The sequence below is a fragment of the Oryctolagus cuniculus genome, chromosome 2 (genome assembly GCF_964237555.1).
Source record: "Oryctolagus cuniculus chromosome 2, mOryCun1.1, whole genome shotgun sequence".
NCBI classification, from domain to species: domain Eukaryota; kingdom Metazoa; phylum Chordata; class Mammalia; order Lagomorpha; family Leporidae; genus Oryctolagus; species Oryctolagus cuniculus.
Window position 1 is genome coordinate 119,751,581 of NC_091433.1, and position 12,869 is coordinate 119,764,449.

The 12,869-nt window shown below is 34.6% G+C and overlaps 1 long non-coding RNA gene across 1 annotated transcript in view; it reads right to left on the reverse strand.

Annotated features, from left to right (window-relative positions):
- LOC138848809 (uncharacterized) overlaps positions 1-12,869 on the reverse strand; it is a 276,973-nt gene that overhangs the window by 197,431 nt on the left and 66,673 nt on the right. The gene's annotated exons all lie outside the window — the stretch shown is intronic.

A 12,869-nucleotide genomic window follows, 5' to 3' on the forward strand; every position in this document is an offset into this window, starting at 1 on the left:
ATCTTATGTAACCATAACTTCATAAGAGTATTTAAACAGCAATATGTTTTATTAACCAACAGATGAATTTATTGCATTTTATAATAGATCCTTATTTTCCTTTTATTTTATGATATGATTATGTCAGACAGAGTCCCTATAGGAAAGATAAAACTCATTCAAGCTGGCTAAAAGAGAAAGACTTAAAAGATTTATTTACAAAATTGTGAATAAGGTCTATATAACAAAACAAAATGTCATTGCGCTACTCCCAGTCAAGCAGGAACAAGTAATTGTAAACAACCCTAGGAATATTGTAGATCAAACAATAGATTTCATGAGTTGCCCCCCCCCCAAAAAAAAAAAAAAAAAAAAACTGAAGTCCTAAGCAGACATAGCAAGGATCCATGAGAGTAACCAGAGAAATAAATAACCCATCCTCACATATTCCTACTTTCTACCAATGCCTGCTTCTGGCCAGGCACAATGGGAAGAAGAGAAAGAGACAATATTGGTGCAGTCCATGAACAGAACCCTTGCAGAGGGGCCAGCACTGTGTCTTAGTTGGAAAAGCCACCACTTACTGTAGTGCCAAGATCCCATATGGGTGCTGGTTCGAGACCCGGCTGCTGCACTTCCAATCCAGCTATACGCTATGGCTTCCTGACTGTTGGAGGCGTTATCACTCTCTGACTGGCTAGAACTACTTGAGTAACTCTCTCCCACCACAGGCTTACTCATCATTAGTCTTTAGTATTTCCAAAGCATTCTTTCTACAGGACAATAAAACTTTCTGTATGAGTCAGAATAGAAATGTTTAATTCAGTTTTAAATGGGAATTTTTAAAAATAGAAATATATTAATCTATAAAATATTTCTTAATTTGTAATATTTTAAAAGCATCACAATCTACTCTTTCTACTGATAAAAGATTCTAATATCAGTAATTCCGGCTGGCATTTTACTCTGATCCTATTTTCTAAGTGACAGTCTCATCCTCCATGGGTTTTTGGTCTTCTTATTAAATACTATCAAATTAATGGAATATGTAATAAGTTTAGAGCAATGTTTTGATACAAAAAATGCTTTTGAGTCATTTAGTTTTGGATACCAAATACAATTTAAAGAGTAAAGGAAATAAATGCTAGCTTGGTAACAGATGTTTTCATCAGAACCCTTACCAATATTTTTGAATTTTATTTAATATAGCTGACAATATTCCTCTGCGATGTTTCCAGAGATTTTCAGATATTGATGTATTGTTGTATCTGACAGAATAAAAAAGAATCCAAAAATCAATTGAGAAGTCAAGGTCCCTAGTCAAGGGTAGGTTATGTTCTTCCATGTAGGCATCTCTTGGAAATAACTTCTAAGGTCAGGAGAAATGAATTTATCAATCCATTTTGGATTCTTCAGAGATGAGAGAGCTGTTTGCTCACCCCTGTTTGATAGTTTGAAAAAATGAAAGCCAAAAAAAAAAAAATTGATGACAAAGGAAATATATCTAGTTAGGATTCTAAAAAGAATTGAAGTCAATTCCCCTTTAACATTTGAACAGGTTTTCTTGCAGAGTGTTTCGTATTTTTGCAGGAGACTGCTCTTGAATGATGTTCATTAAGTCCTCAGAGTTTTCCTTCTTTGCCAAGAAACTTGAGCTAAAAATTTAGCCACAGGATCTCTCACTAGGGTCTTCCAGAGTCCCTCCCAAGATTCTCCAACCTTTGAACTGTTTCTTCCCAATTGAATATTCCATTCCCTCTGGAACTTATTAACTATTGAAAAAAAAAACTCCTTGTTGGAATATGATTGCATATTAATTTATTCCCAGTTATTTATCTCTCCCAAGATACTGAAAATTAAATAAAGAATGCACTGGAGAGAGAAAACACTTGAAAATCACTTGAAATAGCATCTGTTTTCAAGATTATATTCAAATTTGGGTCCTTACTAGAGTAAGGACTACCCTTATCAGGCTAAATTCCCTTATTTATGATAGAATAGATATAGAATTTTGATGAAAACATTGAGCCCCAAATCCACAGGGACATTACCTTGGAGGGAGATTGATTATTAAAGTAAAAGAAAAAGGAAAAGCCACATTGGCAGAAATACAAAGAACAGTTGCATCTGATAACACAGGGACAGCTTTCAGAATAGGAAACCTGGGTTAAGGAAAATAGGAAACAAAGTTGATGGCTGAGAATTGGGCTATGAAAATCAGTGAATTCCCTGTAGAATTCTTCAGGGAGTCCCAGCAGGTTGTTTGTGGAAAGGATGCCACGATGTGGGCTGAGACAGTACTAACGGTGGAGAAAACGGGAATCATTGATGCTTCTTAAAAATATATATATTAGTAGCTATAAAACATACGTAGGACGTTGAGTATGATGCAAGAATGAAAAGAAATTGAACATGAAAAGTGCTTAGGATCACTAGCCATTAGAAAAATGCAAATAAAAACCAAAATGAGGTTTCACTTCACCCCAGTTAGAATGTGTCTTATACAGAGATCAACAAACAATAAACACTGCAGAGGGCATAGGGAAAAAAGTACACTAATCCAGTGTTGGTGGGAATGCAAATTAACACAACCATTGTAGAAGACAATATGCAGATTTCAGAATTCTCAAAAGAGATCTCCCATATGACCCATTCATCCCACTCCTGGGAATTTATCCAAAGGGAATGAAATCAGCATTCTGTACCCCTATGGTATTTCAGTTCAATCATCAATAGCTAAGATATGGAATCAAACCTGATATCTATCAACTAATGACTGGATAAAAAAATGTGGTATACATGCATATATACACTATTGAATATTATTTAACTGTAAAAAGAATGAAATCATGTCTTTCACAACAAAATGTATGCAACTGAAAACCATTATATTTGTGTGAAACAAGCCAGTCCCAAAAAGACAAAATCCATATTTTCTCTGATCTGTGATAAATAAGAGTACAAAAAATTCAATGTGTATATTTGCCTTACAGTCTGTATAAAATTATTCCTGTGCAAAAACTGTTGAGAGGAAATGGCTTAAAGCTTAAATGAATTTAATTATTGTCTTATAACCACACAGGGTATATTTAATTGTTTCAGTTAGCCTGGTGAACTGTCTCTCAAAAGAAGTAAAGAGGACAGTCAATTTCATAATTTCATGTTCTACTTATATGTAAAGGGGATGCTAATACTTTCATCACAAAATGGATGCAGTGAGTTTTTGGCAGTCTCTTAACAATCTTTTATTTGAGAAGTGGTTTAGATTAACAGGAAATTAAGAATATTGAGAGACTTCTTTCTCAGAGCATCTAGTATTAGGATGGCACATTAATCACAATTGAGGAAAAAGGTAAGATTGCAATATTATTAATATTTATATGTAATTTATATTCTTTAGTTATTTTAAATTGTCCCTTTTTTTCATCTAAGATGTGGTACTATATCTATTAATTATGTTTCCTTAAGCTTATCATGATTGTAATAGATTCTGAGCCAAAGATATTGTATACCCAACTCTGACTTGAAAAGTAACATGCTTAATAATTATCCATAATTTCTTCCTATTATCTGCTTTCAAAGTGACATATGTTAACATGGGTATTTCAATAAAAAGAATTGTCAAAGTTACACTAGGTGAGTTGCGATATTACGAATATTGGGAAGTGGAGTGAGAAAAAAGATTAAACACAAGCAAAGACATGAGTTTAATTTTCTGAATACACATACACCCTTCAATCAGATTTGAGATTTACAAAACAGCAAGATGATTCTCATCTTTCTACTGTGAGTAACTAGAAGAGCATTTAAAAACTTTCACAGCCTAGATTCTACCTCTTTTGATTCTAATTTCATTGGTCTGATGCTTGACTCATCAGAGTATGGAGGGGGCAGTGATTTAAAAATATGCCTTGTGATTCCAATATGCCATCAAGATTGAGATTCACTGGCTCCCAGCAATTAACTATAACCATTTTGTCTTATCAGTTACACCAAGTTTGCTGTAACTGAAAGTCAGTAGTTTAAAAAAAAAAAAAAAAAAAGAGGGGCAGGGGACGAATCGCTTTATAACTCTTTTATTATATCTTGGGCCTAATCATGTGTGGATGTAAAAGACTTTTTAAAAATACACTTTAAAACATTGCTTAAATTACTAAAAAATGAAAGAAAAATGAAACTTCAAAAGTAGCCGGAAAAAGATGCAGCAATGAAAGAGAATTACAGACCAATATCCCTGATGAACATAGACCCCAAAATCCTCAATAAAATTCTCGCCAATACAATGCAACAACACATCAGAAAGATCATCCACCCAGACCAAGTGGGATTTATCCCTGGTCTGCAGGGATGGTTCAATGTTTGCAAAACCATGTGATACACCACATTAACAGACTGCAGAAGAAAAACCATATGATTATCTCAATAGACGCCGAGAAAGCATTTGATAAAATACAACACCCGTTCATGATGAAAACTCTAAGCAAACTGGGTTTGGAAGGAACATTCCTCAATACAATCAAAGCAATCTATGAACAACCCTCAGCCAACATCCTATTGAATGGGGAATAGTTGGAAGCATTTCCACTGAGATCTGGCACCAGGCAGGGATGCCCACTCTCACGACTGCTATTAAATATAGTTCTGGAAGTTTTAGCCAGAGCTATTAGGCAAGAAAAAGAAATTAAAGGGATACAAATTGGGAAGGAAGAACTCAAACTATCCCTCTTTGCAGATGATATGATTCTTTATTTAGGGGACCCAAAGAACTCTACTAAGAGACTATTGGAACTCATAGAAGAGCTTGGCAATTAGCAGGATATAAAATCAATGCACAAAAATCCAACAGACTTTGTATACACAGACAATGCCATGGCTGAGGAAGAACTTCTAAGATCAATCCCATTCACAATAGCTACAAAAACAATCAAATACCTTGGAATAAACTTAACCAAGGACGTTAAAGATCTCTACGATGAAAATTACAAAACCTTATAGAAAGAAATAGAAGAGGATACAAAGAAATGGAAAAATCTTCCATGCTCATGGATTGGAAGAATCAATATCATCAAAATGTCCATTCTCCCAAAAGCAATTTATACATTCAATGCAATACCAATCAAGATACCGAAGACCTTCTTCTCAGATCTGGAAAAAATGATGCTGAAATTCATATGGAGACACAGGAGACCTCGAATAGCTAAAGCAATCTTGTACAACAAAAACAAAGCTGGAGGCATCACAATACCAGATTTCAGCACATACTACAGGGCAGTTGTAATGAAAACAGCATGGTACTGGTACAGAAACAGATGGATAGACCAATGGAACAGAATTGAAACACCAGAAATCAAACCAAAAATCTACAGCCAACTTATATTTGATCAAGGATCTAAAACCAATTCCTGGAGCAAGGACAGTCTATTCAATAAATGGTGCTGGGAAAACTGGATTTCCACGTGCAGAAGCATGAAGCAAGACCCCTACCTTACACCTTACACAAAAATCCACTCAACGTGGATTAAAGACCTAAATCTACGACCTGACACCATCAAGTTACTAGAGAACATTGGAGAAACCCTTCAAGATATTGGCACAGGCAAAGAATTTCTGGAAAAGACCCGGGAGGCACAGGCAGTCAAAGCCAAAATCAACTATTGGGATTGCATCAAATTGAGAAGTTTCTGTACTGCAAAAGAAACAGTCAGGAGAGTGAAGAGACAACTGACAGAATGGGAAAAATATTTGCAAGCTATGCAACAGATAAAGGGTTAATAACCAGAATCTACAAAGAGATCAAGAAACTCCACAAAAACAAAACAAACAACCCACTTAATAGATGGGCCAAGGACCTCAAGAGACATTTTTCAAAAGAGGAAATCCAAACGGCCAACAAGCACATGAAAAAATGTTCAAGGTCACTAGCAATCAGGGAAATGCAAATCAAAACCACAATGAGGTTTCACCTCACCCCAGTTAGAATGGCTCACATTCAGAAATCTACCAACAACAGATGCTGGCAAGGATGTGGGGAAAAAGGGACACTAACCCACTGTTGGTGGGAATGCAAACTGGTCAAGCCACTATGGAAGTCAGTCTGGAGATTCCTCAGAAACCTGAATATAACCCTACCATTCGAACCAGCCATCCCACTCCTTGGAATTTACCCAAAGAAATTTAAATTGGCAAACAAAAAAGCGGTCTGCACCCTAATGTTTATTGCAGCACATTTAACAATAGCCAAGACCTGGAACCAACCTAAATGCCCATCAAAGGTAGACTGGATAAAGAAATTATGCGATATGTACTCTTTAGAATACTATACCACAGTAAGAAACAATGAAATCCAGTCATTTGCAACAAAATGGAGGAATCTGGAACACATCATGCTGAGTGAAATAAGCCAGTCCCAAAAGGACAAATACCATATGTTCTCCCTGATCGGTGACAACTGACTGAACACCAAAAAGGAAACCTGTTGAAGTGAAATGGACACTATGAGAAAAGGTGACTTGATCAGCATAGCCCTGACTGTTAATGAACAACTTAATACATTATCCCTCTTAATAGTTCTTTTTGTCTGTTCTACTTAATATGACTGGTTTAATTCTGTAATTAAGTGTTGAAATTTAACTGAAAAGTGATCCCTGTTAAACATAAGAGTGGGAATAAGAGAGGGAAGAGATGTACAATTTGGGACATGCTCAAGCTGACTTACCCCAAATGGTAGAGTTAGAAACATACCAGGGGACTCCAATTTAATCCCATCAAGGTGGCATGTACCAATGCCATCTCACTAGTCCAAGTGATCAATTTCAGTTCACAATTGATCATAATGAAAGGACTAAGAGTCAAAGGGAGCACATAAACAAGTCTAGTACCTGCTAATACTAACCGATGGAATAAATAAAGGGGAGAGTGATCCAACATGGGAAGCGAGATACTCAGCAGACTCATAGAATGGCGGATGTCCTAAACAGGACTCTGGCCTCAGAATCAGCCCTAAAGGCATTCTGATCTGGCTGAAAAGCCCATGAGAGTATTTCAGGCATGGAAAGCCAAGACACTCTGGAAAAAAAAAAAAAAACTAAATGAAAGATCTCTGTGAGTGAGATCCCAGTGGAAAGAACAGGTCTTCAAAGAAGGAGGTACCTTTCTCTGAAGGGAGGAGAGAACCTCCACATTGACTATGACCTTGTCTAAACAAGATAAGAGTCGGAGAACTCAAGGGGCTTCCATAGCCTTGGAAACTCATGACTGGAGCATGGGGAGATTACTGAGGCCATAAACAGGAGTGTCAATTTGTTAAGTCAACAACAGGAGTCACTGTGCACTCACTCCTCATGTAGGATCTCTGTCCTTAATGTGCTGTACATTGAGACTTAATGCTATAACAAGTACTCAAACAGTATATTTCACTTTGTGTTTCTATGGGGGTGCAAACTGTTGAAAGCTTTACTTAATGTATACTAAACTGATCTTCTGTAAAAAAAAAAAAAAAAGAAGAAGAAGAAGAAGAAATTATCAATTCCCAACTTGACTCTCACTGGGATTAAACATGACAATAGGTCTGATCTGATTTCATCATCATTTAAAAAATCATCTATTATTTTTCACTTTATGTTTCTGTGTGGGAGCAAACTGTTCAAATCTTTACTTAATGTATGCTAAACTGATCTTCTGTAGATAAAGAGAATCGAAAATGATTCGAATGTGAATGGAAGGGGAGAGGTAGTGGGAGAGGGGAGGGCTGCAGGTGGGAGGGACGTTATGGGGGGGAAGCCATTGTAATCCATAAGCTGTACTTTGGAAATTTATATTCATTAAATAAAAGTTAAAAAAAAAAAAAGTAGCACTCTTGGGGCCAGTGCTGTGGCGTAGCGGGTAAAGCCATTGCCATATGTTCACCGGTTCAAGTCCTGGCTGCTCCACTTCTCATCTGGCTCTCTGCTATGCCCTGGGAAAGCAGTAGAAGATGCCCCAATTCCCTGGGCCCCTGCACCCATATTGGGGACTCAGAAGAAGCTCCTGGCTCCTGGCTTCAGATTGGCTCAGCTCCAGCCGTTGTGGCCATCTGGGGAGTGAACCAGCAGATGGAAGATCTCTCTATCTCTCTCTTTCTTTCTCTCTCTCTCTGCCTCTCCTTCCCTCTCTGTATAACTCTGACTTTCAAGTAAATAAATACATCTTTTTTTTTTAAAGTAGCATTCAGGAGGAATCTGCAATGTAGAAAAATGAGTAAAAAGGAATATATTTACTGTTAAGAACATTTTTAACAGGTGGATTTTTGTGTAAAGATGTGAGACAAAAATAAAATAATTAGAAAATAGAAATGTCTCAATGATTCCTAGAAAATCTGTGATTTACAGTGTGAAGTAAAAAAAAGGAACAGTATAAATCATATAAACTACTGTTGCCATTAAATGCTAGATAATGATACATGAAAAATGTGCAGAAGAAATTAATAAAATGTTTTTAATTTGCATTTTAATTATTGCTATAGTATATTGGATATTTATAGCAATTTATAAGAAGAAACCAAGCACATAAAAGAATACTGATTTACATTTTAGCAGCAAGCCATCTATCTGTTCCTATCAAATTTCAGGATTACTATTCAAATGTAGCACTCCATGGGCTGATAATGGTCTTCAGATTGAGCTAATTCAGGTCCATGGAGGAGCAAACCCCACTGGAGACCTTTTGATAACTTGTGTCTCAGCCAGAATAACAGTGACACACTACTTCCAAAGGGCAACTGGCAATCATGTTGATGTTTGGTTTTCTATTATTGTCAGAAACTAGAGTTAAGAATTACTGCTTTCCAATATTGCTTATTCATGACAGTTACAAGGATAAACCTTATCGGGAGAATTTAAAGTTTCAATGTATATTTATTATTTTTAATAAAAATCTGATATTTTGTGAGAAGTTTTCTAGAGCTGTACAATTTAAAAGATATACTGTGTTTGATCCAAGGTAGATGACACCACATAAATACAAACTTACACACACACATCTCTTTCTTAAAGTATTTCTTACTAAGAAGTAAATTATTTGTGTGTCGCTCCCCCATTCGCGGAGGAATGACACTAGACCCTGCACTGTTCTTTTGTCTGCTCTGCCCTTCCCGGGTTAGCTACTGGTCCTTCCCGGGTTGGCTGCCAACCCCTCCACCTCCGTGGAGGGGCGGTACCCCCTGCCACTTTCCCCGCTTCCGCGGGGGAGCGGCACACCGCCAGCTCTCTTAGGGGCTGCTCAGATGTTCCTTCAGATGTTCCTGGTGCATGTTGTCTCTCTCCTCCTTTATAGTCCTCTTCCACCAATCCCAACTCTGCTACCCACACGCCGAGTACGCTCCTCTCCTCCAATCAGGAGCAGGATCAGCTCCTGCAGTTTATTGGTCAAACTGGAGGCAGCTGCGCAGAAGCTGTTTACTCCTCTCCCAGCGCCATATTGTGGGAGAGCAGATGCATAGAATAAATCTTAATTCCAGAAACTTAGTCTAGTCTCAGTTGCTCCCCACATTTGTGGACTATTAGGAAATTAACTACAGGGAGAGAACTACACAATAAAAATGTAAAATGTGACTAAGAAATAAGTTAGAAAATGAGGCTTGTATTTAAGTTACTAGGCTAAAAGTGTGAGAGAGGAGGCATTACCCTAGACACAGAAAAAATGAATTTATAAACTTAAAAATCTTGATTTGTATTTAATCTTAAGAGAAACCATATATTTAAAAAATTAGCTAAAAATAGTTCCAGAACCTGCACGGATGAATTGACAAATTTACAAGCAATTTAAAGGTAGTGAAAACTTTACCAGAAAATAAGTCAAATACTCTGTGATATCCTACTCAACTTTGAAAAAAAATATGACATATGAACATTTTGAGCTTATATAAAAAGATACATTATTTCACAAAGTAGAATAACCCAAATGCACAATGTGAATATAACACTAATATGTAGGAAGTGATAGTTTGAAATATAAATAGAAAAATTCAGTGTAAGCTTTAACATATGAATTCTAATTGTAATAAATCATAGTGCATCATGGGCAAGAAGAGTTTAATCCAAGAATGTAATAGATCAATAGATCAACTAAGCAGTTCTCAAAACTGAGTCAAGCAAATCCTATAATTTCACTACTCAATGATAAAAGAATTTTACAAATCACAACATAGATTCTTGACTTTAAAATAAATATAAAGTACAAAAAGCTATAGAAAATAGCATTTATATGTGAAACTAAAAAGTATTTCCATTATAGTTAAAAATAGGACCAAAACCTACTGTACTCTGAACCGTATTAAAAAATACTATAGAGGTTCTATTGGAAGCACTAAGAACAAAACAATGGAATAAATACTGGCAAGCCATATGATTTGGTAAACATTCATGAAAAAGCATTCAAATATACAAAAATGTATATACAAATGTATATACAAAAATGGTAAAATATATTACCATACAACAGTAACACATATAGATATACTATTCTTCTAAGCATCAGGCATGACCATAAATGTATAATAGAATATAAAAGTCATAACAAAAATGATAAGGCAAACAAATATTGGACAATTAAAACAAGAAATGGATGACACAATGCACAAAATTACAATGATTTTTCAAAGATCTTAGAATGATGCCTAAGTAAATACATATCTATTACGTTCTAAGACATCATGACTTAAATTGTCAAACTTTTTCTTTTCTATGAATAAACTATATATTCAATAAAATCCTATAAAATAGACTTCTGGGAAATCTAATAATATAGTCTAAATGTAACTTGAAGCAATACAAGAATAAGAAAGAATTAAAGAAGGATAAATGAAATGGGGGTGAACATAAATTTTTTCTATCAAAAATGAAGATATCAATGCAATTGTAGAATAATTTAAAAATTGAGTAGCAAAGAATAAGAAATCATTTTTATGTTTGTAATCAACATAAAGTATATGTCACATATTAAAAAGTAACAACAACAAAGCAAAGAAGTATCATCTGACTGACAGAGAAACATAAACATAGAAAGACAGAGAAACATTCTATTGTATTTCCTTGGCACATATCAAGGCCCCATTAGAGAAATTCAAAGTCATAGTCCCCCTTGCACTTTGAATTGTTTCTCTTTTTTAGCAAATTATGTGAAGACAAATCTTTCCCTTTCCTCTGAAAGCAAAGCAAGTCTCACAATGGATTGAAGTACTGAATTTGTGGTTATAAAAAAGAATGAAAAGCACTCATAAAATATGGTAAGAAGTGAGGTGTGACAGTCTTAAATATCTCAGTGACTACTACCTGTTTTTTGTAACTTCTAACACATATTCATTTTTAAAAAAGTAATTTGTATATTGATATAAAAATGTTCAATAAGGATGTTTTTGTTTTTCAGTAATATAGATGATAAATAATATAAGTGAGCAGAATCCAGAAACATATGGAGGCATAATTAGAAATATTGCCTTATATATGAATTAAGATGTGATTGCTTTTTAAAAAATTATTACATTAGAAGTTAATGATATGATTAGCTTTCTGTATTTAAAAAATCCACAAGTATTACTATACATAAGATATTACAAATAAAAACATAAAGCTAAATATTTTGATTTTAATTTATAAACTAGGCACAGAACATAAAAAGGAAACACTAAGAGATTAGAGTTATAAAAATAAACCAATATGTTTATAATCAAAGTCAACATAATTTTTAGGTATGATCTATCAGAAAATACCTGTAATATATATTTTGAGTGATAAAAATCCATAGATCATAATTAGTTGCTTAAAATAAATTTGAAATAAATTACAAAATGTTATTTCACATAAATAACAGAAAAGCAACCTATAGTAGGATTATTTACACGGGTCAGGTAGCTTCCTCATAACTTGATTGAATTTTATTTTCTTGTGGTCAAACTGGTTTCCCACAAGCCAGAATGGTTGCCTTTCTAGGAAGAGCTGGGAAATTTCCTCTGTTGTTAGTTACAGGCTTATCCAGCCTGCCAAGTCTTCCAGGCAAACCACACAATTTTCAAATGCTAAAAATGACTCTCTTAGGATATATAATGAGCGTTTGTCAGCTATTTTGTCATTACAGTTATTAATTAGTGAATCAGAAAAAAAACATAATGCTAATTTTAGAAGCAGGTTTATTAGTCCACCAGGAAATTCAGTAGGAAGAAAAGAGTATTGAAAGATGAGTACTGTAAACATAATTTGATAATAATGAAACCATACTCTTTTAGATTTATATTTCCTATCAAACATCAGTCTATAAGTCTTCATAGTCTCTGATCTCTAGTAAAGCAGGAAATAACAATGACAGATATTATATTCCAACAATTCAGCAATTTTTGGGTAGGTTTGTAAATAATGTCCCAGCATACACAGAAATAACTGCATATACACTCTTGATTCATTTCTAAGTTTTTAAATTTGTTCTTAACTATATTGAGGAGTACGTAGAGTAGATTTAATATTTTTAAGGCTTCTGAACATGGAATGGCTGAGAACACATATTTACACAGTTACATGGAAAGACCAGATAAAACTTTCCTTTTTAATATTATCTGAAGTTCTGACTTTAGAATTAATGACGCTTATCACAATAAGAGAACATGTTTCAGGGTCTTGCTTAGCTGAATTTTCTTAAGATTTTGACCAAATTTTACATATAATTGTTATATACCATTAGGAATTATTTTTACCAAGAAATGTAAAACTTTTGAAATAAAAAATTTTGAATTGTTGTGAATATACTCACCATGGAAGGAGTTGATTGCCAAAAAAAGTGTTCACAGTTTAGAACATAAAATAACCCTATAAAAAAAGTGCAACTGTTTTTATATTTTTTGTCATGGTAGCACTGACACTAACTTC